Here is a 23772-nt window from a genome sequence, read left to right as displayed (position 1 = left end):
TCAGAGAAATAAAAACTTATGTTGACAAAAAAATCTATATGAGAATGTTCATCATAACAGCTTTATTAGCAATAGGCAAAGCCTGGAAACAAGCCAGATAGAATTCAACAACTGAATATTAAAATGTGATATAGCTATGCCATGGATTACTACCAGCAGCAATAATAATAACTATTAAAAATAATAATTATTGGCTGGGTGTGGTGGCTCACGCCTGTAATCCCAATACTTTGGGAAGCTGAGGCAGGTGGATCACTTGAGGTCAAGAGTTTGAGACCAGCCTGGCCAACATGCTGAAACCCTATCTCTATTAAAAATACAAAAATTAGTTGGGCATGGTGGCATGTGCCTGTAATCCTAGCTACTTGGGAAGCTGAGGCAGGAGAATCTCTTGAATCTGGGAGGTGAAGGTTTCAGTGAGCCGAGATTGCGCCACTGCACTGCCCAGCCTGGGTGACAGAGTGAGACCCAGTCTCCAAAAAAAAAAAAAAAAAAAATTATTATTATTATTAGAAAAACAAATGACCTCTAAGTTCAATTTTGACAGAAACTACTGAGTTACTGAGTCAATCTGGCAGCAAATCACCTGGCCTCTGGTACCCCCTTGATCTGCCTTCAAAGCACAACTTTGAGCTACAGTTTGCCCTAAAGGTTAATAAATTCCTGTTCCCAAAGTTCTTTGAGGTCTTCATATAATGGTACTATGTAAGTTTCGTGCTTCTAAAAAAATTTAAAATTTTCTTAATAACTATTAATAAAAATTATTATTGATTTTTATCAATAATTTATACAACTTGGATGAATCTCAAGGGAATTATGATGAGTGAAAACAAATTTCAAATGGTTACATAGTGTATAATTCCACTTGTATATTTCCTTGAAAATGATGAACTTACAGAAATTAAGAATAGAATTGTGGTTGCCAAAATAGATTAGTGGATGAAAAGGGAGGTGGGTGTGGCTTATAAAAGGGCCATATGAGGAATCCTTGTGGTGATGAAACTGTTCTTTATCTTAACTGTGGTAGTGGATATGTGAACATACACAGGATAAAATTAAATGGAACTGAATACACATAGCTCACACAGTCATCTCTCAGTATCTGCAGGAAATTGATTCCAGGACCCGATGCTTAAGTCCCTGATATAAAAAGATGTAGTGATTTCATATAAGCTATGTACATCTTCCTGTATACTTCAGCTCATCTTCAGACTATTTATAGTAACAAATACAATGCATACGCTATATAAATAGTTGTACTGCTCTGATTTTTAGATTTTATTTTTTTAATTATTCTATTGTTATTTTGTATTGGTTTCTTTCCCCAAATATTTGTGATTCACAGTTGGTTGAATCAGCGGATGTGGAATCTGAGGATATGACGGGATGACTGTACATGTAAAACTGGGGAAGTCTGCATGAAACCAGTAGATTTTATCAACGTCAATATTCTTATTGTAATATTGTACTATAGTTTTGCAACATGTTACCTTTGGGAAAAACTTGGTAAAGGACACACATGATCTCTGTATTATTTCTTGCAAGTGTGTGTGAATCTACATATCTCAAAATAAAAGTTTAATTAAAGCTGGCTGTGATTAAAGCTGGCTGTGGTGGCTCACACCTGTAATCTCAGCACTTTTTGAGGGGCCGAGGCAGGCAGATCACCAGAGGTCAGGTGTTCAAGACCAGTCTGGCCCACAGGATGACACCTTCTACTAAAAATACAAAAATTAGTCAGACGCAGTGGCACATGCCTGTAGTCCCATCTCCTTGGGAGGCTGAGGCTGAGGCTGAAGAATAGGTTGAACCCAGGAGTCAGAGTTTGCAGTGAGCTGAGATTATGCCACTGCACTCCAGTCTGGGCAACAGAGCGAGATTCCTTCTCAAAAAAAAAAGTTTAATTAAAATCAAGGAATGCTTTACTGTATTGTAAAATGTGTTTGTTTCCAACAAAAGTTCATAATCAATACAACCAGAACACTACTTTCATTTTTCAAACAATTGCCCTTTTCAGTGGCTTGATTAATTGACTAAGTTAATCATCATACAATTTGTTCTTAATGACAAATTATGCCTATGTGCCAGTTTCATTAAGATTATGCAATCTGTAATGAGTCGGTATGGATCTATAAAAGTGGTAGAAAACAACTTTGTTGATGACTATCTTTAAATTGTAGAGGGTGTTTAGAAACCTGAAGCTCCCTAACTGGGAGTTACGCCTCTATTTACTGATAAATGAAAGGCTTTAGAAGACAGCTAGCTAGAAACACACACTACAAACTCTTAGGCCACGTGTCCACCTATACAAGATTTTGGAGATGCAATAGCTGTTGCCACAATTCCTTAAGTCTCCATTATTTTTTCTTTGTAAAGAGGTATAAATTTTTAGTTGTGTGATAGACTAGAAGAATATCAAGAAAATCATGGAAAATACTTTTTATTTTCCTTTTTCTTTTTTTAAATTTTACTTTAACTTCCGGGATACATGTGCAGAACATGCAGATTTGTTACATAGGTATACATGTGCCATGGTGGTTTGCTGTACCCATCAACCCATCATTTAGGTTTTAAGCCCCACATGGATTATTGGGCACTTGTCCTAATGCTCTCTCTCCCTTTGCCCCCTACCCATACACAGGCCCTGTTGTGTGAGTTCCCCTCCTGTGTCCATGTGTTCTCATTGTTCAGCTCCCAATTATGAGTGAGAACAAGTCCTTTTGTTTTTCAAGCTGGGAGATTATAGAACCAAAAGAGAAATTTATCTTTCTTTTCTCCACCTTTGTCATTCTTCAACTTATAGACCTAAAATGCAGTTTGTCTGGAGGAGGAATGGGAGAGAGGCTTTGCTTCCTGTCTCTCTTACCTTACTTCCCTCAGTGGATCATCAGTCAATTATTTTGGATGGGTTAGATAATGCAAGTATAAAATAATAACAGCTATTCCATGAATTTTACATACATTGTCTCATTTAATATAGCAATTCTATGGAGACAATACTATCATTATTTTACAGATGAGTAAACTTAGGGTCCAAGAGTTTTCATAACTTGTCCAAGGAGTGTTCAGAAATAACAGGGTAAAGCTTTACAGCAGAAGTAGAGATGCAGTTCATACAAAAGAGCATGAGCCAGAAAAATGAGACAAATGAGGTGAGTGTGGCCCTAACTGGAGCCAGAGATGAATGTGGCCAGTGCAACTCAGTTTTGTTGGGTAGGTACAGATTAATACAAGATCCTTCATGGGCCAGAAACTGTTACACTTTTTGGTGAATGAAGCCTTCCCTGATCCCCTAGTTCAGATTTGGCTGCTGTTTCTTATATCTGCATACCTTTAATCATTCGATCATGTTTTCCCTCATGATGGTTATGTAGGTACGTTCAGTATTTCCGAGTAGACGACATGCTTCCCGAAGGCTGGTACTACATTTTACTCCTGTTTGTGTACCTTTAGTTCCTAGCACAGTGCCTATCATATAATAGTTCTCAGGAAACATTACTGAACTTAATTAAATTAACTGATTCAAATTAAATTGAATTACTTTGAGTCAGTATTTTCCTGCAGTGGCCTGTCAGTTTACAGCCTTATCTAACTGGCTACAGAAAACAAATATAATGTTGTAGTTTTGTTTTGATGTTGATGCTTGAGTTTTAAATAGTTTTCCCCAGAGCTTGTCTCTTCTTATGATCTATGAAAGAAAAAAGCCAAAATCCATGAATATTGGCAATCTCAATTATAAAGATACAGAAATGCTCTTTGAAATCAAATTGGAATATCTTTGAAAAACGGAACGATCAAGTGGAAGGATTAATGAAGCTCATCAATGGAATCTATTTACAACTCTGATGCTTTATACTTACAAATCATTACTTTAATATGATATAATAGACCTTGGTAAGCTCCCATGGTCTCTTACATTATCAATGAAAAACAAATATTAGAAGAGAAACATGAAATCAGATCTGATATCATTTAAAATATTTTTTTAATTTTTTAAAATTATTATTATTATTTTTTAAGAGATGCGGTTTCACCATATTGGCCAGGCTGGTCTTGAACTCCTGACCTTGTGATCCACCTGCCTTGGCCTCCCAAAGTTCTGGGATTACAGGCGTGAGCCACCGTGCCCGGCAAAAATTTTTAAAGAAAGAAAAATAAAGGTTAAAAAAAAAAAAAACCTTTTGGCAGGGTGTGGAGGCTCATGCCTGTAATCCCAGCACTTTGTGAAGCTGAGGCAGGTGGATCACCTGAAGTGAGGAGTTTGAGACCAGCCTGGCCAACATGGTGAAACCCCGTCTCTACTAAAAATACAAAAATTAACTTGGCATGGTGGCACATGCCTGTAATCCCAGCTACATGGGAGGCTGAGACAGGAGAATGGCTTGAACCAAGGAAGCAGAGGTTGCAGTGAGCCGAGATTGTACCATTGCACTCCAGCCTGGGTGACAGAGCGAGACTCTGTCTCAAAATAAAAAACCAACCAAACAAACAAACAAAAAAACCTTTATACTACCAAGAAGCAAGCTGAACTTAGTTTCTGTTGTGAGTCATGCCAGCAAGGCAATACAGCCCAACAAACTGCAAAGCTTTGGAGAATGTAATGCTCATTTGTAAAATTCTGATAAGAAGGAATGAAGGGCATGGTACAGCTTGGCATGATTCAGTGTCATCACTGGCATCAATAAAAGGTAGAGAGCCAGCCAACATGTTGGGGGAGGAGAAGATATTAACTCTTAACGAAACATTGAAACGAACTTTCAACTACAGTCAACCTATTGGAAGTAAGCAGGTGATAGCACTTATTTTAATGAAGTTATTTGAGACTCTCAAAGAGTTGTTGTATGAGAACAAAATTTTACTATAGCACCTGGTAAGGGAATCATTTTAACTGATTTGACTGCAGGTAAAGGTTTAATGTAATTTGTATTCTTAGTATAATGTGTCATCATTATCAGGTCACACCTCTCGGGGGGCTGTTTCTTTCCTAGGACACGAGAGAATATCCTGATAGTTAAGCAGAGAATGACATAGCAACCACATCCTAAGAATGAATGACAGTTTCTGTAAATTCTTGAGCTACCTGCAGAAGGTAGCTCTTTAGCAAAGCACAAGATAACAAGATTCAGACCTGGTTGGTGTAATTAAAAACTACTTTTCAATTATTGTGTAGACCATGGTTACGTCTTGGAAGCTGAAACTTTTGTTTCCATTTTTTCCCTCAATTTAAGAATAAAATCAGGACTTGCTGAGGACACATATGAAGTATATTCTCTCTTTCATCCTTCCAGTCAACTCAAGTACACTATACTTCTTATCCTATCTACTGAGGCTCTAATGCTGCTGTCATCAGGATGTGGGGGCATATACTCACCATATGTTAACAGTAGGAGCCAGATTAACGTGGAGAAATTACTAAAAGGTCAGAGAAACGTATTCTGACCTCATATTCATTTTAGTGTGGTTACTGTAGGCTTTAAAATTTGCTACAACCTAGCCTGGGTGACAGTGAGACTCCATCTCAAAAGGAAAAAAAAAATGCTACGGCCTGAGATAACTTAGGTTTAATGTTTGAAAATGTAGCTTCAAGACTTAAATAAGTAGTTGTAGGTAGCTCAGGATCTTTGAAAGACTGACTGATCCTTCCTGCACTGAGGAAGAGAAGAGCTCCCCATTATATGGGGTTTAATTGTCATTTTAAGCTCCAAGGTGATATTGGATCTTGGATCTTAAGATGACCAGTCTTGGATCTTAAGTTGATCCAATATGACCTTGGATCTTAAGATGACAATTAAGCTCATGTTGTCCAAACTCTTTCTTCTCACTCTTTCCCATTTATTTCCTGATTTGTATATACACCACAGAGAAGTATTAAAAGACAGAAAATTGAGAATTTACAGTCTTATCCTTCAGTTGTCATTCATTCATTCAACAATTATTTATCGGATACTTTCTAGGCTCTAAGCACTTTTCAAAATCCATCTATCTGAACACATTCCACGTGCACTGTTCAAAGTACTAGCATTACAACAGATATCAAAATTGTTGGTTGTGTAGGAGAAGATAGTTTCAGGGAACATTTCCCAGTGAGGTGAGTTGGAATTTCTCGTGAGGACAAATTGAGTTGGGGGAGGAAGAAAAATTCAGGAAAAGAGAGCCTGAGAAAAGATCGGGGGCTCAAATGGAGACAATACATCAGCTAGGCATCATTTGGGGCCACCACAGTAACCTTGATGAGTACTCTTCTAGCCTACTTTAAAAACTTTCTGTGTTACTGATGTGCAATAATTTCAGTGACTTCTGTTGGTTGTCACTATAAACAAGTTGGAATAATTTAAAGATGTGTGATTAATACAAATGTATACAGTCTAGCAGTTTAAGTAAAATGCCAATCTGTTAAAAGATATGGTATTATTAGAGTCACACAGCTTTGTGATTAAGCTTTGTGGTAATGCATGCCAAGGCATTTTTCTCATTACACTCTGAATAATTGATAGTTGACAATATGTGACATTTATTGAGCATCAGCAATGTGCTAGCTTGCTTACAGAGCATATAACTATCAAGGGACCTTGCCCAATTGGCTCACTATCAAAACACTGTCATTTCCTAAGTCTTCCATGCTTCACCAAACTAAAAGAAAAAAAAAAGCATTTCTGGAGATTCACTGCAGACGTGAACAAGACCAGATTTTCTCTGCAGGTAGCTCTGTGGACATTAGTATTAGTTCTACAGGGATTCAATCTGTTCCCATGGTTTTGGTAATCACAGAAGATAAACTTGATAATCTAGCGTAGATTTGAGGTAAAGGCTATTCTATCATTTTGTGATGCTTTTTCTGCTGCAACCTGTGATTGAGCCCTCAGCAGTATGACTTTCTCAGGATCAAAACTAAGTACATGTGTTTCAGTCTGGTGCATATAAAACCAACAGTTGGATTCACCAGGGTGTGTTAACCTACCCTGTCTTAGCCAGACAGACCCCATTTTGCTGAAAGCCAGATAGACTCCATCTTGACCTCTGCCTCACCCCTCCTGCCACTCCTCCCTTTAGTGCATACCTGGGTCTTGCTACTGTGCTGGGTCATGCTGTACTTAGAACTACAGAAACGTATAACCTTTGTAACTATAGCCTGCTTGGAAAGCCCACTTGCCATTATGAATGCCCCCCCAATTAATTATATGACAAGTGTCGAATACCTCTCTTGGTAACCGGCAATCATGGGAACCCCTTGTGTATACCCTCCTTAAAAATCAACAGTCATGAGAACCTCCTGCCTCCTAGTTACCAGCTTCCTTATCTAACTTGCTTGTTCTGCTTCTGTAAACTCTGCTCCAGCTAGGCTCCTCTCCCCCACCTAAAATAGTATAAAATGTAATCAAGCCCCTTCCTCGGGGCCAAGAGAATTTTAAGCGTTAGCCATCTCTCAGTCACCAGCTAAAAATAAAGGACTCATAATTTGAAACTCAGAGCATGGTGCTGTTCCATCTAACTCTCCTGGTTATAACAAGGGAAAAGCTTAGCTTTGAAGGATTTAAAGTATTCCTTGAAATTCTTGGGTCCTTGAGGAAAAAATAGGAGACTTAAGATACAGCAAAGGGATATGAAAAAGGTGTGTGGGAATTAAGTGCCATGAGTCGGTAGGGGAATAGGAGAGAGTAAACAGAATTCTGAGTCCTGGCTTGCAAGGTGCAAGAGGTTGAAAGGAGAACATGTGGGATGCCACAGTGGATGCATAAGAATAGTAGAAATTACTTGTCATGCATGATTGTTGGGTAGCTGTATTAGTTTTCTAGGGCTGCCATAACAAAATGCTACAGCCTGGTAGCTTAAGTAATGGAAATTTACCGGTGGCTTAAGTAATGGAAATTTATTTCTCACAGTTCTCGAGATTGGAAATCCAAGAAGGTGTTGGCAGTTTGAGTTCCTCCAAAGCCTCCTTTTTGCCTCTTTTTTAACCACTCTCTTGCTGCCTCCTCACATGGTCATCCTTCTGCACACACACGTGTCTCTGGTGTCTGTATCCTAATCTCCTTTTCTTAGAAAGACACCAGTCAGATTGTATTAGCACCCATCCCAACAACTTTATTTTTAATTAATTACCCCAGTAAATGCCTTATCTCCAAATACAGTAATAATCTGAGGTACTGAGGGTTAGGGCTTTAACATATGAATTTGCTGGGGAGGCAACACAATTCAGTCCATAACAGTAGCAAAGACAAAGTCTTCAAATGTGGGCAGTTTTGTTACTACCAACTTCTGGTTTTAAAAAAAGGAGTTTTTTTTTTTTTTTTTTTTTTTTTTTTTTAAGACAGCATCTCACTCTGTTGCCCAGGCTGTAACCTCTACCTCCTGGGTTCAAGCAATTCTCCTGTCTCAGCTTCTGAAATAGCTGGGATCACAGGCATGCACCACTATGCCCAGCTAAATTTTGTGTTTTTAGTAGAGACAGTGTTTCACCATGTGGGCCAGGATGGTCTCGAACTCCTGACCTCATGTGATCTGCCTGCCTTAGCCTCCCACAGTGTTGGGATTACAGGCATGAGCCACTGTGCTCAGTCACAAAAGGAGTTTTTGGAAAGCTGATAGAGAATATCAGAAGAGAGGAACAGCCCCAGTAGAATGTGTCCACTGATGAATTGTTATTTCTTTCCTTTCCTTCTTGAATAGAAGAGAGGTTTGAGAAAAACAAAAAATGGTATTCTACAGTCTTCCCTCTCCATTTCCCCTTATTCCATTTTCTTCCTAGTAATTCAAAATTGTTAAATTATTTGTATCTCTGGGCCAACATGCTGATGCTAAAGTGAAATTTTAGTTCTCACTCCCATTGAAGTCACCCAACAGGTTGATGGGTTAATTTCTTTTTCATGGAAAAAAGATGTACCAGAGCACATGGGAATGGGCAAAAGTGAGTTGGGGAGCTTGCCAAGGGCTTCCTATACCCACGGCAGGCCTTGGTTCCATTTTTAGGAGGTTCCTCTGGTAGAATTAATGACTTTCTCATGAACCTTAAAGCCAGATTATTTAATTTATCCCTGGTCATGTAATAGGCATTAAATGAATTGCCATAATCATTTTCTTTGTTATCAATTGTAATATATATTTCTCAAGGAAGCCTGAGAATATTATCCTTTGGAACTAGAAAATTAAGTTTAGTGCATTTTCCAAGGATCTCAAAACTATGCCTTTTATGTTTGTAGGATGCTGTATTCTCCACTGTTATCATCAGATTTTCTTCTCAGGAGTAGTAAGCTGATATGGTTTGGCTGTGTCCTCACCCAAATCCCATCTTGAATTGTAGCTCCCATAATCCCTACCAGTCATGGGAGGGATCCAGTGGGAGGTACTTGAATCATGGGGGGTGAGTTTTTCTCATGTTGCTCTCATGATAGGGAATAAGTTTCATGAAATTTGATGGTCTTATGAAGGGCAGTTCCCCTGAACACACTGTCTTTTCCCTGCTGTCATGTAAGATGTGCCTTTGCTCCTCCTTGGCCTTCTGCCATGATTGTGAGGTCTCCCCAGCCATGTGGAACTGTGAGTCCATTAAACCTCTTTCCTTTATAAATTACCCAATCTTGGGTATTTCTTCATAGCAGTATGAGAACAGACTAATACCTAAGCCTTTGGTTACTCTGGATGAGAACTATGATGCTATAAAGAAAAGAGCTTGGGGCAAAGAGTATACACATGTAGTCCTGAAAAGGAAAATGAGAAGAAGGAAAAGAAACTACAAACCTAGAAAGAATAAACAACATTAGGACCCAATCTAAGATAATTAAATAAAAATATTTCATGATCTGATTCAGGTATAGGTATAAAGATGAGACTGTGGCCGAGGTTGGAGTATGTCTGTGCACCAGAGGCAGGTGAAAGACACAAGAGGGGGTAGGTATATGACCAACTATATGCTATTTTGTCATATACCTAGCTGTCTTGAATAAAGTTTCAAATGTTTAAGTTGACAAAATAAATAATAATATAATATAAAATAATAAATATAAAAAATGCATCCAAATCGAATGAGCCCAGTCCCATATACTCCTTGGCATATGGCATGCACCTTTCTGGGAGAAAATCTTGCCAGTGGGAAGTTAATTATAATAAATATTCTTTATCTGTAAGGGTTGGATATATGAGCAAAGAAAATATCGCTTTTGGAGTGGTCACTTTTGGAGTGACGATATCCACTCCATCACTCTTCATTATGGAGAGGCTTACCTAGAGATGGGGGCCCCTTAGAAGATGAGGTGATTAGCTTTGACGGGGAGTGATATTTTGAATAGAGACAACCCAATCTACCAGTTTAATGGTAACTGATTAGAGGGTAGAGAGTGCTTCTTCTAGGAGTAGGGGAGGGACAAGTGGGTGATTTCAAAAGAAATAGACAATCCTACGCTCCTGAACCCCCCAAAAGAGAGAGACTGAAAAAGCCTTGTTACAGAGAATGATGCAAAGGCAGGAAGCCACTGTGGAAGGGATTCAGACTCAGAACAAACAACTCACTCTCCCTCCCAATCTCTCCACAAAAAAAGGTGTGGAATTTGGAAACCTGAGAGGTGTTGTGGGCTTTCAGTCTCCATATACACATGACATATCAAAGCCTGTTGGCATTTGTTTTTATCGATTCAATGTTTCCCAATGACATTTTGTGTTATCAGTCAGAAGACCCAGGAAGATGCTCCATCACTAACCTTCATACCAGGATAAGGTCTTTTTGTTTATTACTTTATGGTCATATAATTAATTATGGTGAAACAAAAATAATGAACAACAATGAAATAAGTAAAACAAAAAAATGATTCTAAAAGTGTGTAGTTTTGGTTATACACAAGTGCTGTGTCTATTCTAAAATTCTTTTATTACAACTGTGAAAGTTGTCGGAATCAAAATAGTCACTAGTGTTAAAACAAAAAGAAAAACAAAATACTCTGACAAAAGAGCTGGGGAAGGCCAGGCAGAGAGGGTTCTCAGGTTTGTATGGCTGATAACAAAACTACCATAGAAAACTTTGCAAAAACCATAACCTTGCATGAAGGCCATCGTGACCTCACACATAAAATACTTCTGCAAGAACATCCGCCCAGCAACTGCTCGTCTAACATTGGACTGGAATCACCTTTGTTGTCGATCTTTGTGGCCAAGGATAATTAATTCTAAATAATTATGTTATCCTCCTCATTTTTTCTTTTAAAAATCTTTGACTTCCTTTACCTCCCTGAATATGCACATAGTTTATGATGGCATGCATATTCCTATTGCAATGCCCTATTCCGTAATAGATATCTTTTTCTTTTAGAGAGCCTCTCTCTGTTATTTAGGTTGACACAATTTTTTTTTTTTTTTTCTGAGATGGAGTCTTGCTCTGTCACCCAGGCTGGATTGCAGTGGCATGATCTTAGCTCACTGCAACCTCCACCTTCCAGCTTCAAGCAATTCTCCTGCCTCAGCCTCCCGAGTAGCTGGGACTACAGGTGTGCACCACCACACCCAGCTAATTTTGTATTTTTAGTACAGATGGGTTTCACGTAATTGGCTAGGCTGGTCTCAAACTACTGACCTCACGATCTGCGTGCCTCAGCCTCCCAAAGTGCTGGGATTTTTGGTGTGAGTCACCACCCTGGCCAACATGACATTTTTAAGCTTACTTCAAATGACAGAAGTCTGACAATTTGATGTGGGAGGGATATAACACTAGTAAAAGGAAAATCAGATAGCAAATTGTCAATTGGAAACAAAAAGTTTGAGTGTCTAAAATATACCAGGCATTTTCTGCACGTCGTAGTAGTACAATGTGAGAGGAAGATAATGTAATTATGGGTAAGTAAGTTCCCCAGACTGAAATTTGTCTATTGGAGAAAATACAAGACAATTTGATTCACTTCAAAGGTCTGCAATTTGAGTTAGATAAGAAATTTTAAGAGACAGTCCTTTTTGCTATAGCGGGAAAAGTGTGCTTACCTCTTCTTTTGAATTACCAGTGATTCATTGCATGTCTGTAAGTGCTGTGCTCAAAGGTCAAGGTACAAGTCTTCCTTAACATGTGTGAGGTTTTTTTCCACCTTTGAACTTCTTAAAAGGCTTTTATTACAGAGTGCCCCAAAGATCAATGTGTCTTGTTTTATCACTTTACATTCTAATAATGCACCAAAGCTGGCTATTTGCCAGGGTTTTTAAAAAGGTTTTGCTGAAAGAAGATAAAACAAGTTTGAGAGAAATTTGTATGTGTTATTTTCCCTTCATTTTCCATGGACAAATTCCAGCAAATACAATTATAGAAAACCCTGTCTTGTCTTTTCAAATTGAGACCGCTATGTAATTCTGGGAAGCCACTTGAGTTGACAGCTTCAATTCAGAAATTGGACAATAGCATCTAAATGGGGGTTCTGTGCAGAAAATTTTCTTTATGATTTTTTTGGATCAGTCTTAAAAGGTATTAAGTTATATCTATAGACTTTGCATTTCCCCTTTGTTTTACCTATGTGTGTTTCTCTCCTTCCTTGTATTTTTAACTGGCTTTTTTCATCCCCATGAGCTAGCTTCTCAGCCTCTGATTTTAGAGGCACATAAGTTTCACTAACTTCACCAGTATTTTCCATAACAAAAAAGGGTATTTTATTGAAAAAATGACAACCTGTTATTAGCTAAATTAAATTGAAGGCTAAATTAAATATTATAAATATTAAAAAAATATATATATTTATTTAAACTTCATTGACAATTTTCCTCTACTTCAATATGCTATTTAGTGCTAAATCCTATTCGTGACAAAAATGAACTCATTTTCTTCCACCTCTCAACCTGGTAATTTTTTGTGACTTGCCCAATACAATCAACAACAATGCCATCTGCCCAGGATTTAAGACTTAAAAGCATGAACTGACTTTTGGCTCCTATTTTTTTCTGCTTTTTTCAGATACCAGAAGTAAATTAAGCCACCAAAACATATTTTCTCCATGCATTTCCTATCTGTTGATCCCATGTGGAAAAGCCTGCTCCTAAGCTTTTCTAATCAAGACCTTGCATTCACACCACTCTAGTTCTTACCTGCATCACCTGTTCTTCACTTTACTGCAAGTCTTTTAGGGATGACGTTTCCAGCTAAATAAGTTATCACACCATCCAATTCACTTTTTCTTTGTTGAATATCAAGATTCTCCCCAGCTCAAGAGTTCTGTTTCTCTCTCTCTCTGTCTCTGTGTGTGTGTGTGTGTGTGTGTGTATACATAGTTTTATTGTAACAAAGCAATTTGTACACTTTGTTTGAAACTGAGCATCATCTTCCCTTTCCAATGAAACAAAAAGAAAATTTAAAAATAAACAGGAACAAAATTACAATAGAGAATGTCAATTCCAAATAAGATCCTACAGGTTCTACTGATTCTCCCATTGAGTGGCAGTGCTCAAGTCCTCATTATGAGATAATTTATTTTAAAAGTGTCATCTTAAACTGCAAGGATGTCTGTCAAATATCACAATTAAACATGCCAAAGAAGAAGCCACGTTGTCAAAATGCCCACTTAACCCACCCAAACATCTCAAATCCACCCTTTGCTGACTCTCTATAACCCCATTTTTAAAGTTTTTTTTCTTTCTTTAATCAAGAGAAAGTAGACAGACACATGTTGGTAAACGCTAACTGTCCACATTCCCATAGAGACACAGTGTACTCTCTGAGCCCAATATACAGAGAAAAGAGGAAAAAGCTGGAATTCTTATTTATTTATTAATATATTTTATTGCACTTTACATTTTGGGGTCCTTGTGAAGGATATGCAGGATTATTGCATAGGTACATACATGGCAATGTGGTTTGCTGCCTCCATCCCCATCACCTATATCTGGCATTTCTCCCCATGTTATCCCTCCCCAACTCCCTATCCTCCCAATCCCTCCCCTATTCTCCCCCAACAGACCCCAGTGTGTGATGCTTCCCTCACTGTGTCCATGTGTTCTCATTGTTCAACACCCGCCTATAAGTGAGAACATGCAGTGTTTGATTTTCTGTTCTTGTGTCAGTTTGCTGAGAATGATGGTTTGCAGGTTCATCCATGGCCCTACAAAAGACATGAACCCTTTATTTCTTTTTCTTGCCTGATTTCTCTGGCTAGAACTTCCAATACTATATTGGAGGAGAGAGGGCATCCTTGTCTAGTGCCAGATTTCAAAGGGAATGCTTCCAGTTTTTGCCCATTCAGCATGATATTGGCTGTTGGTTTGTCGTAAATAACTTTTATTATTTTGAGATATGTTCCATCGATACCTAATTTATTGAGAGATTTTAGCATAAAGGCTGTTGAATTTTGTTGAAGGCCTTCTCTGCACCTATTGAGATAATCATGTGGTTTTTGTCTTTGGTTCTGTTTATGTGGTGAATTACGTTTATAGACTTGCATATGTTGAACCAGCCTTGCATCCCCAGGATGAAGCCTACTTGATATGGTGGATAAGCTTTTTGATGTGCTGTTGCAATTGGTTTGCCAGTATTTTATTGAAGATTTTTGCATCTATGTTCGTCATGGATATCGGCCTGAAGTTTTCTTTTTTTTTGTTGAGTCTTTGCCAGGTTTTGGTATCAGGATGATGTTGGTGTCATAAAATGATTTTGGAAGGATTCCCTCTTTTTGGATTGTTTGGAATAGTTTCAGAAGGAGTGGTACCAGCTCCTCTTTGTATGTCTGGTAGAATTCGGCTGTGAACCCATCTGGACCTGGGCTTTTTTTGGTTGGTAGGCTATTAATTGCTGCCTCAACTTCAGCCCTTGTTATTGGTCTATTCAAGGTTTTGGCTTCTTCCTGGTTTAGACTTGGGTGGGTGCAAGTGTCTAGGAATTTATCCATTTCTTCCTTGTTTACTGGTTTATGTGCATAGAGTTGTTGGTAGTAACTCTGATTGTAGTTTGTATTTCTGTGGGATCAGTGGTGATATCCCCTTTATCATTTTTTATTGCATCTATTTGATTCTTCTCTCTTTTCTTTTTTATTAATTTGGCTAGTGGTCTGTCTATTTTGTTGATCTTTTAAAAAAAACCCAGCTCCTGGATTTATTTATTTTTTGAAGGGTTTTTTTGTGTCTCTATCTCCTTCAGTTCTGCTCTGATCTTAGTTATTTCTTGTCTTCTGCTAGCTTTTGAGTTTTTTTGATATTGCTCCTCTAACTCTTTCAATTTTCATGATAGGGTGTCGATTTTAGATCTTTCCTTCTTCTCATGTGGGCATTTATTGCTATAAATTTTCCTCTAGACACTGCTTTAAATGTGTCCCAAAGATTCTGGTATGTTGTGTCTTCATTCTTGTTGGTTTCGAAGAATATCTTTATTTCTGCCTTCATTTCATTGTTTATCCTGTCAACATTCAAGAGCCAGTTGTTCAGTTTCCATGAAGTTGTGTGATTCTGAGTTAGTTTCTTAATCCTGAGTTCTAATTTGATTGCACTGTGGTCTGAGAGACTGTTATGATTTCCATTCTTTTGCATTTGCTGAGGAGTGATTTACTTCCAATTATGTGATCAATTTTAGAGTAGGTGTGATGTGGTGCTGAGAAGAATGTATATGCTGTGGATTTGGGGTGGAGAGTTCTGTAAATGTCTATTAGGTTTGCTTGGTCCAGGTCTGAGTTCAAGTCCTGGATATTCTTGTTAATTTTCTGTCTCGTTGATCTGTCTAATATTGACAGTGGAGCGTTAAAGTCTCCCGCTATTATTGTGTGGGAGTCTAAGTCTCTATGTAGGTCGTTAAGAACTTGCTTTATGTATCTGGGTGCTCCTGTATTGGGTGCATACATATTTAGAATCATTAGGTCTTCTTGTTGCATCGATCCTTTTACCATTATGTAATGCCCTTCTTTGTCTCTTTTGATCTTTGTTGCTTTAAAGTCTATTTTATCAAAGACTAGGATTGCAACTCCTGCTTTTTTTTTTGCTCTCCATTTGCTTGATAAATCTTCCTTCATCCCTTTACTTTGGCCCTATGTGTTTTGTGGACACAGCACATCGATGGGTTTTGACTTTTTATCCAATTTGCCAGTCTGTGTCTTTTGAATGGGGCATTTAGTCCATTTGCATTTAAGGTTAATATTGTTATGTGTGAATTTGATCCTGCCATTTTGATGCTAGCTGGTTGTTTTGCCCATTAGTTGATGCGGTTTCTTCATTGTGTCGATGCTCTTTATCATTTGGTACATTTTTGGAGTGGCTGATACTGGTTGTTCCTTTCTATGTTTAGTGCTTCTTTCAGGAGCTCTTGTAAAGCAGGCCTGGTGGTGATGAAATCTCTGAGCAATTGCTTGTCTGTAAAGGATTTTATTTCTCCTTCGCTTATGAAGCTTAGTTTGGCTGGATATGAAATTCTAGGTTGAAAGTTCTTTTCTTTAAGGATTTTGAATATTGGCCCCCACTCTCTTCTGGCCTGTAGGGTTTCTGCTGAGAGATCCACTGTGAGTCTGATGGTCTTCCCTTTGTGGGTAAACTCACCTTTCTCTCTGGCTGCTCTTAGCATTTTTTCCTTCATTTCAACCATGGTGAATCTGATGATTATGCACCTTGGGGTTGCTCTTCTTGAGGAATATCTTTGTGGTGTTCTCTGTATTTCCTGGACTTGAATATTGGCCTGCCTTGCTAGTTTGGGGAAGTTCTCCTGGATAATATCGTGAAGAACATTTTCCAGCTTAGATTCATTCTCTCTGTCACATTTGGGTACACCTATCAAATGTAGATTAGGTCTTTTCACATAATCCCATATTTTTTGGAGGCTTTGTTTATTTCTTTTCACTCTTTTCTCCCTATTCTTCCCTTCTCATTTTATTTCATTGAGTTGATCTTGAATCTCTGATATCCTTTCTTCTGCTTGGTCAATTTGGCTATTGAAACTTGTTTATGCCTCATGAAGTTCTGTTGTGTTTTTCAGCTCCATCAATTCATTTATATTCTGTAAGCTGTTTATTCTCATTAGCAGTTTGTCAAACATTTTTTCCAGGTTCTTAGTTCCTTTGCATTGTGTTAGAACATGTTCTTTTAGCTCAGAGAAGTTTGTAATTACCCACCTTCTGAATCCTGTTTCTGTCAGTTCATCAGACTCATTCTCCATCCAGCCTTGTTCCCTTGCTGGTGAGAAGTTGTGATCCCTTAGGGGAGGAGAGGCATTCTGGTTTTGGATGTTTTCATCCTTTTTGTGCTGATGTCTTCCTATCTTTGTGGATTTATCTACCTGTGGTCTTTGTAATTGGTGACTTTCAGATGGTGTCTCTGAGTGGATGTCCTTTTTGTTGATGTTGAAGTTATTTCTTTCTGTTTCTTAGTTTTCCTTCTAACAGTCAGGCCCCTCTGCTGTAGGACTGCTGGAGGTCCACTCCAGACCCTGCTTGCCTGGGGATCACCTGCAGCAGCTGCAGAACAATAAGGGTTGCTGCCAGTTTCTTCTTCTGTTATCTTTGTTCCAGAAGGATACCTGCCAGATGTCAGTCTGAGCTCTCCTTTATGAGGTTCTCTTTGGTTATATGGGGGTTGGGGAGCTGCTTGAGGAGACAGTCTGTCCCTTATAGGAGCTCAAGTGCTGAGCTGTTAGCTCTGTTGTTCTTTTTAGAGCTGCTGGGCAGGTACATTTATGTCTGCTGCAGTGGAACTCATTACTGACTTTTTTTCCCAGGTGCTCTGTCTTGGGAAGGGAGGGCTTTATTTAAAAGTTCCAGATGTGCTGCTACCTTTTTTCAGAGATGCCGTGCACAGCAAGGAGGTAGCCTAGTCACAGTCTGCCAGCAGAGATGTTGCTGAGCTGCCATGGGCTCTGCCCAGCTGCTGTGTGAACTTCCTTGCAGTTTTGTTAATAGTGGAATAGTTAAAACTGCCTCAGTAGTGGTGGTGCCTCAGTAGTGGTGGACTGTCTGTGTAATGGCAGACTGCCTCAGTAATGGTGGTCTGCCTCGGTAACGGCGGACTGCCTCAGTAATGGCGGACTGCCTTGGTAGTGGTGTACTGCTTCAGTAATGGTGGATGACCTTCCCTCCACAGAGCTGGACTGTCCCAGGTCCAGCTGTGCTTGCTGTGAAACTCTCAGTCCAGAGCATTTCAGATTGCTGGTCTTTGTAGGTCTGGGACCTGCTGAACTAGATCACCTGGCTCCCTGTTTCAGCCCCCTTTTGCTCAGTTGGATGGGTGACTCTGTCTCCGAGGTGTTCTGGGTGCTAGTTGAAATGGCAGAGATCCACTGTACCAGCTGAAACAGCTATGCTGGAGATTCATGGCACTTTTCTGTCTGGGAATCTCCTGGTCTGTGGGCAATACAAATTCACTTGGAGATGCAGTGATCAGTCACCCTCTGTGTTCTCACTAGGAACTGCACTCCACAGCTGTTCGTATTCGGCCGTCTTCAAAAAAGCTAGAATTCTATGCACTGCTACACAGGGGCCTAGCACCCTCCAGCTTCCAGCAGGGTGAAGGGAGCAGATTGTTCTTTTCTCCCACAGAGCTTGGTGGTGTTGATACCATACAGTTTTTGTTCAGACAGGAAGGGATAAAAGTGAATTTTGAATAGAAAGGGGCAGAAACTCTTTTCCTGTTGTATTCTGCTCAAGGTATTTTCCCCAAAATAAGTTGATAACCATGGTGTAGAGAAAAGAGACCTCAAGAACAGGGCGACTGAGCACAAGAGGGGAAAACAAAAGACTGCAACTTGCTCCCAGGGACTGGAGAAAATTTTAAAAAAGGAAGGTTGGAATCCATCAGTGTTCTATTAGTCATCTCCTTCATCCTCCTCTCCTTCCTCCTCTTCATCATCACCATTATCTTCTCCTTCTCCTTCTTCATCATCCGTATCAGGAACCAAATAGTATTGTAATGGGTTTGGCCAAATATCATCTTTGATGACCTCTCCTAACTCATCAGCACCTGCATCAGAATGGTCAGTAAACCAGGTAAAGAAGCTCTCTGGTTCCTCACGCTGCCTCTTCCTGCTGGCTTTATTCTGTGTTTGACTTGAACATTTCATCAAATCCTTTCCAGATTTTCATTTGATTTTGGTAGACTTTGAAGATGGATCATCACTCTCCTCCTGCCCCACTTTTCATGACACACTCCAGATATATGAGCTACTTACTGAATGCCCAGGCAGTTTCATACTTTTTCTTTTGCCAACTGGACAGTCTACCTAGAATGCCAATCCTGATTCTTTTTCCTGGCAAATGTAAGTTCATCTTTCAAGACATTGTTCAAATTTCATTGCTCCTTTGAGGTCTTTCCTAATCCTCTTCTCTCTTTGACCAAACTTCACTCAGCAAACCTCTGAGACCTTATTGACCTAATTGATGTGTTACATGTCTATCAATGCAGTAGAAATTGCCTCTGTCTCTATGTACTTTCTCTTCAATCTGTCTTGTTAGAGAGGTTGAAAAACTAGAAACTATATTTAGATGTAATTACATTAAAACTAGAAATTACCAACTAGACTATGTTCTATAAATCAGAAGTCAGATGCTTTTCCTCTTTCTTTCTCCCTCCCTCTCTCCCTCCCTCTCTCTCTCCCTCCCTGCCTTCCTTCCTTTGCTGCTAGCATGCAGAATGTGGGATGTGAGTGTTTAGAGGCAATGGCCAGACTCAGCATTCTACCATCTGGAAGCCATCCCCATAGGTAACTGGAGACAGTGGAGCAGTGGCATCAGTAGATGCTGCCCTCTGCTCTACACCTTTATGAAATTTGCCTGAATTCAATTGTCCAGTGCTGGGCCCCTGATTTTGGCCCTTCTATTCCTCCCAGAAGTTTTACAAATGCCCATTTCCTTGTATTATATTTTGTTGTGCTTGAAGTACCTGGAATGGTTTCTCTTTCCTGCATTGAAACCTGAAACATTTGCCTCTATCAAACTATAACTTTTTTAAATGGAGAAAAAGGTTTTTTTTTTGTTTTTTTTTTTTTCAATTTTCTTGGGATGACCACAGAGCTGGCTTTCACCAAATAAATGAGTGATTCACTAGATGAGCCCATAATGACTCCAAATGATATATCACAGTGAACAGAAACCTGCTTACTGACACACAAACCCCTGACATGCAAACCCCTCTTTCAGTGCTCTCCTCTTTCACCTGGCCAATCTTGTCTCTTCCTGTGCTTCAATCTAGTGATTCTAGTTACTATATTCCATACACACATGTAGTGACCCTTCCTCTATCTTTTTGTTGCAATGGCTGCTCCAGTCTGCAGTGTCTTCATTTCTGACAATTCACATTTACCACTTCTGCCAAGAAAAAACAAAAAGATCACTCTTTATAATGAATGCTCTTTTGCTGATGTCCAAGGATGAAAAGAACATTTACTTCTCATGCTTTCTGGCATTATGCTTTGCTTCTCTTTACCAGTTAGAATAGTTTTGGCTCCAAGTAAAAAAACTAATGGCTTAAACAAACTCTAATAGCTTAACTCTAATGGCTTCAACAAATAGTATTAAATTTAAGTTTTGTTTTTTAACAAAAATTCTGGAGGTGAGAGATTGCCGGTTTTGGTTTTGTAATTCAAGAATGCAGCAGCTTCAAGCGATTTTCTTGACTTTTTCCTCATGGATGCAAATGATGACCAAAGATCTAGGTATTGTGCTTGTATTCAAGGCAGACACATAGAAGGAGGGAGACAGAGCCAGGCCTGCCTGTGCCTTTTAACAGGAAAGCAAAAGGCTTTCTAGAAACCACTTAGCATACTTTTACATCTAACTTATTCCTGAAGACTGGGTCAGATGGTCATCCCTCACTACAGAAGAGTACAGGAAAACAAGTTTTCAGCTGTGAGATGGAAATAAGGAAAATACTCAAAACAAAGTGACTACCCTATTTTCTAAATCTTCTAATGCTATCACTATATTTCGGCAAATTCAAGGCCTCATATTTTTCTACAGTCTTCAGATGTGGTTACCACTGTGCTGCATACCTGGGCATAAAGATTTCCAGTAATATAAGTAACTTAGAATAATGTAATAAAAACTCAACCATTATCTAACATGGAGTAGATTGAGAGAGATAAAAACACGCTGACCAGATTGTCTCACATGAATGCAATAAAATAAGTAAGAAGGCTGTCTTCGTTCACTTTATGTTGCTAATAAGAGAATACCTAAAACTGAGTAATTTATAAAGAAAAGGAATTTATTTCTTATAGAGGCTGACAAGTTCAAAGTCAAGGGGACACATCTTGTAGGGCCTTCTTACTGGTGGAAATGCTCTGCAGAGTCCCCAGGTGCCCAGGACACCACATAATGAGAGGGTTGAGTGTGCTAGTTCAGGTCCCTCTTCCTGTTCTCATAAAGTCCCACTCACATGACAACCCATTAATCTACGAGTGAATTAATCCATTCATGAGGGCCGAGCTCTCATGACCCAATCACTTCTTAAAGGCCCCACCTCTCAAAACTGCCATATTGGGAATTAAATTCTGACATGAGTTTTGGAGGAGGCAAATATTCAAGCCGTAGCAAAGAGTGTGAGTTGTTTTGGGGTATATTTTCCTATTGCCGATTGAGGGTCCTTGGGTTCTTTTAATATTATCAATTTAATAGCATTTGCTTTCTGTGTTTATTATAATATGCCAATGTCACTTCTTAGGAAATGGCATACCATTGTGTATGGTTGGTAGGTTCAAAACATCAGTTTTTTATGCTTATAAAATTTGCCTTGAATTTCAACATGTTTGTGAAGAATAATGAAACATTGGTTCACATAATAGCTGTTTAAATGAGAGGGAAAGTGTGGTTTGAAAGATTTGAGCCATATTTGTGACTACAATATGAATGTTATAAACCCGAAATGTTATGTTAGGAAAAGCTGAAGAATCTCTTATCTCAAACTGTACCAATCAGTACCCATCATAAGACGATCAAAGGACATTCTAATTTTAAATTTCCCTTCCCTGACACTCCCTCAGTATTTTTTAACCATGAAGTAATGTTAAAATGAGTCTTGAGACAGGGTTGAGAGATATGGCTGAAATAAGCAATCACAAAAGTACTCCTTGTGGAGAAACAAGATTTGCCTTTATGGTGGCAGAATGGCTAAACAGTGTTGTGTGTGGTGACTTTCAGGCCTCTTTTTAAGCACAATCTAATGGATCCTCCCTATGCCTGTCATCCAGGCTGACCAATACTGTCTGGTGCTTTGGGGCTGGCCACTTACCGTAGGAAGGCTCTGCTCAGATTATTAGAATAAGTGCTTCTGCAATAATCACACCCTGTCCTCTGGTAAAAATTAGATATTACAGCCTTTACTAATTATAGGCTGGTGGCTCTGGTGCCCTTCCGATAGTAAATTGCTATGAGGTAGATAGCAGCTGTAAATTGGGTAGTAAAATAAATCCAGAAGAGGCTTGTCAAGCTTTTCCTGCCCATAAAATGAAAATAAAATATCATATTTGGGAAGTTCTATAGAAGGAAAAATTAGAAAGATAGCTCAAGTTGCTTAGTAAAGAGAAGTTTGCTGTCAAAACACCACCACATCAGCCACTGTTAAAACAAAAATGCAATCAGGAAAATTACTTGGAATGTTTATGTTTACTTCCAGTTTTGAAATTAGAACATCATGTTCCTTTGGGTTGTCATTCAAATTCTCTCTTCCTCTCCTGATTCCCATAAATGTAGTCACTGATAAACTGCTCTCTTTGGAAGTAGAATGACTACTCCAAAACTAATAATATTTTTTCTTTTTTGAGAGTTTCACTGCCTGTATGAAGCTTGGAAATTATAAACATTGTCTAATTCAAGTTCTTTTTTTTTTTTTTGAGACGGAGTTTCACTCTTGTTACCCAGGCTGGAGTGCAATGGCGCGATCTCGGCTCACCGCAACCTCCGCCTCCTGGGTTCAGGTAATTCTCCTGCCTCAGCCTCCTGAGTAGCTGGGATTACAGGCACGCGCCACCATGCCCAGCTAATTTTTTGTATTTTTAGTAGAGACGGGTTTCACCATGTTGACTAGGATGGTCTTGATCTCTTGACCTCATGATCCACCCGCCTCAGCCTCCCAAAGTGCTGGGATTACAGGCCTGAGCCACCGCGCCTGGCCTCAAGTTCTTTATTTAACAGATGTTTGTTTCTGACTTTATGACTATCATGTAAAATCTTTGCTGAGTATTATTGAACCACCTTAGTTTCTTTGTTGGAGTTCCAGTGGGCTTTTATTGAGATAAATTAACAAAAATCAAGATTTTACCATGTTTTTGAACCTTAGAAACTCAGCAGACTCTGATCCATATGCGTACATACAACATAACACATCCCAACAAAAACACAGCCCCACTGGAACATCTGCCAATTAACAGAAAGCCAATTTTCCCTTTCCCCAATGTTTCCAAAATTTTGAGTTCCCACTGTTCACTTCTCAGTGGAACTGGTCCCTTGTGGCTAGGGACATTGGAATTCCCTACCATTTTTACTTGAGGAAAAGCAATTTTTTTTCCTTTGTTTCAAAAAAGGGAACAGTGACTTTGTTTTCTCCAGGCACCCCATCCCCCATAACCAGTGGTTAAAATACAGCAGCCTGTCTGGATCTTAATAACCCAGCCCCACCCCCTCCCTTGCCCAGCATTGTCTACTGGAGAATTTAAATACACTTCTGTTGGAACCTGTCAGCTGTGGAGGGGCAGAGTCCAGGTGCCAGGCTAGCTCCCTCTGACCTCATGAACTGTGACAACCTTTGGATACTTAACCCTTTACCCCAAAGATGAGTTTTTAGATCACAAAGGAGAGTAGACTTTCTTTGGGAGTTTTAGAAAACTATCTTTAGAGATATAAAGTACACCTACAATCATCTCAC

At 39.1% G+C, this 23772-nt stretch overlaps 1 protein-coding gene across 2 annotated transcripts in view; it reads left to right on the top strand.

Moving 5' to 3' along the window:
- MORC1 (MORC family CW-type zinc finger 1) overlaps window positions 1-23772 on the top strand; it is a 242683-nt gene that overhangs the window by 41949 nt on the left and 176962 nt on the right. The gene's annotated exons all lie outside the window — the stretch shown is intronic.

The sequence above is a fragment of the Aotus nancymaae genome, unplaced genomic scaffold (genome assembly GCF_030222135.1).
Source record: "Aotus nancymaae isolate 86718 unplaced genomic scaffold, 86718_ANA_hifiasm-v0.15.2.pri h1tg000011l, whole genome shotgun sequence".
In the NCBI taxonomy this organism is placed as follows: Eukaryota; Metazoa; Chordata; class Mammalia; order Primates; family Aotidae; genus Aotus; species Aotus nancymaae.
The sequence above is the reverse complement of the archived record's forward strand: the minus strand, read 5'-3'. Positions and strand labels throughout refer to the sequence as shown.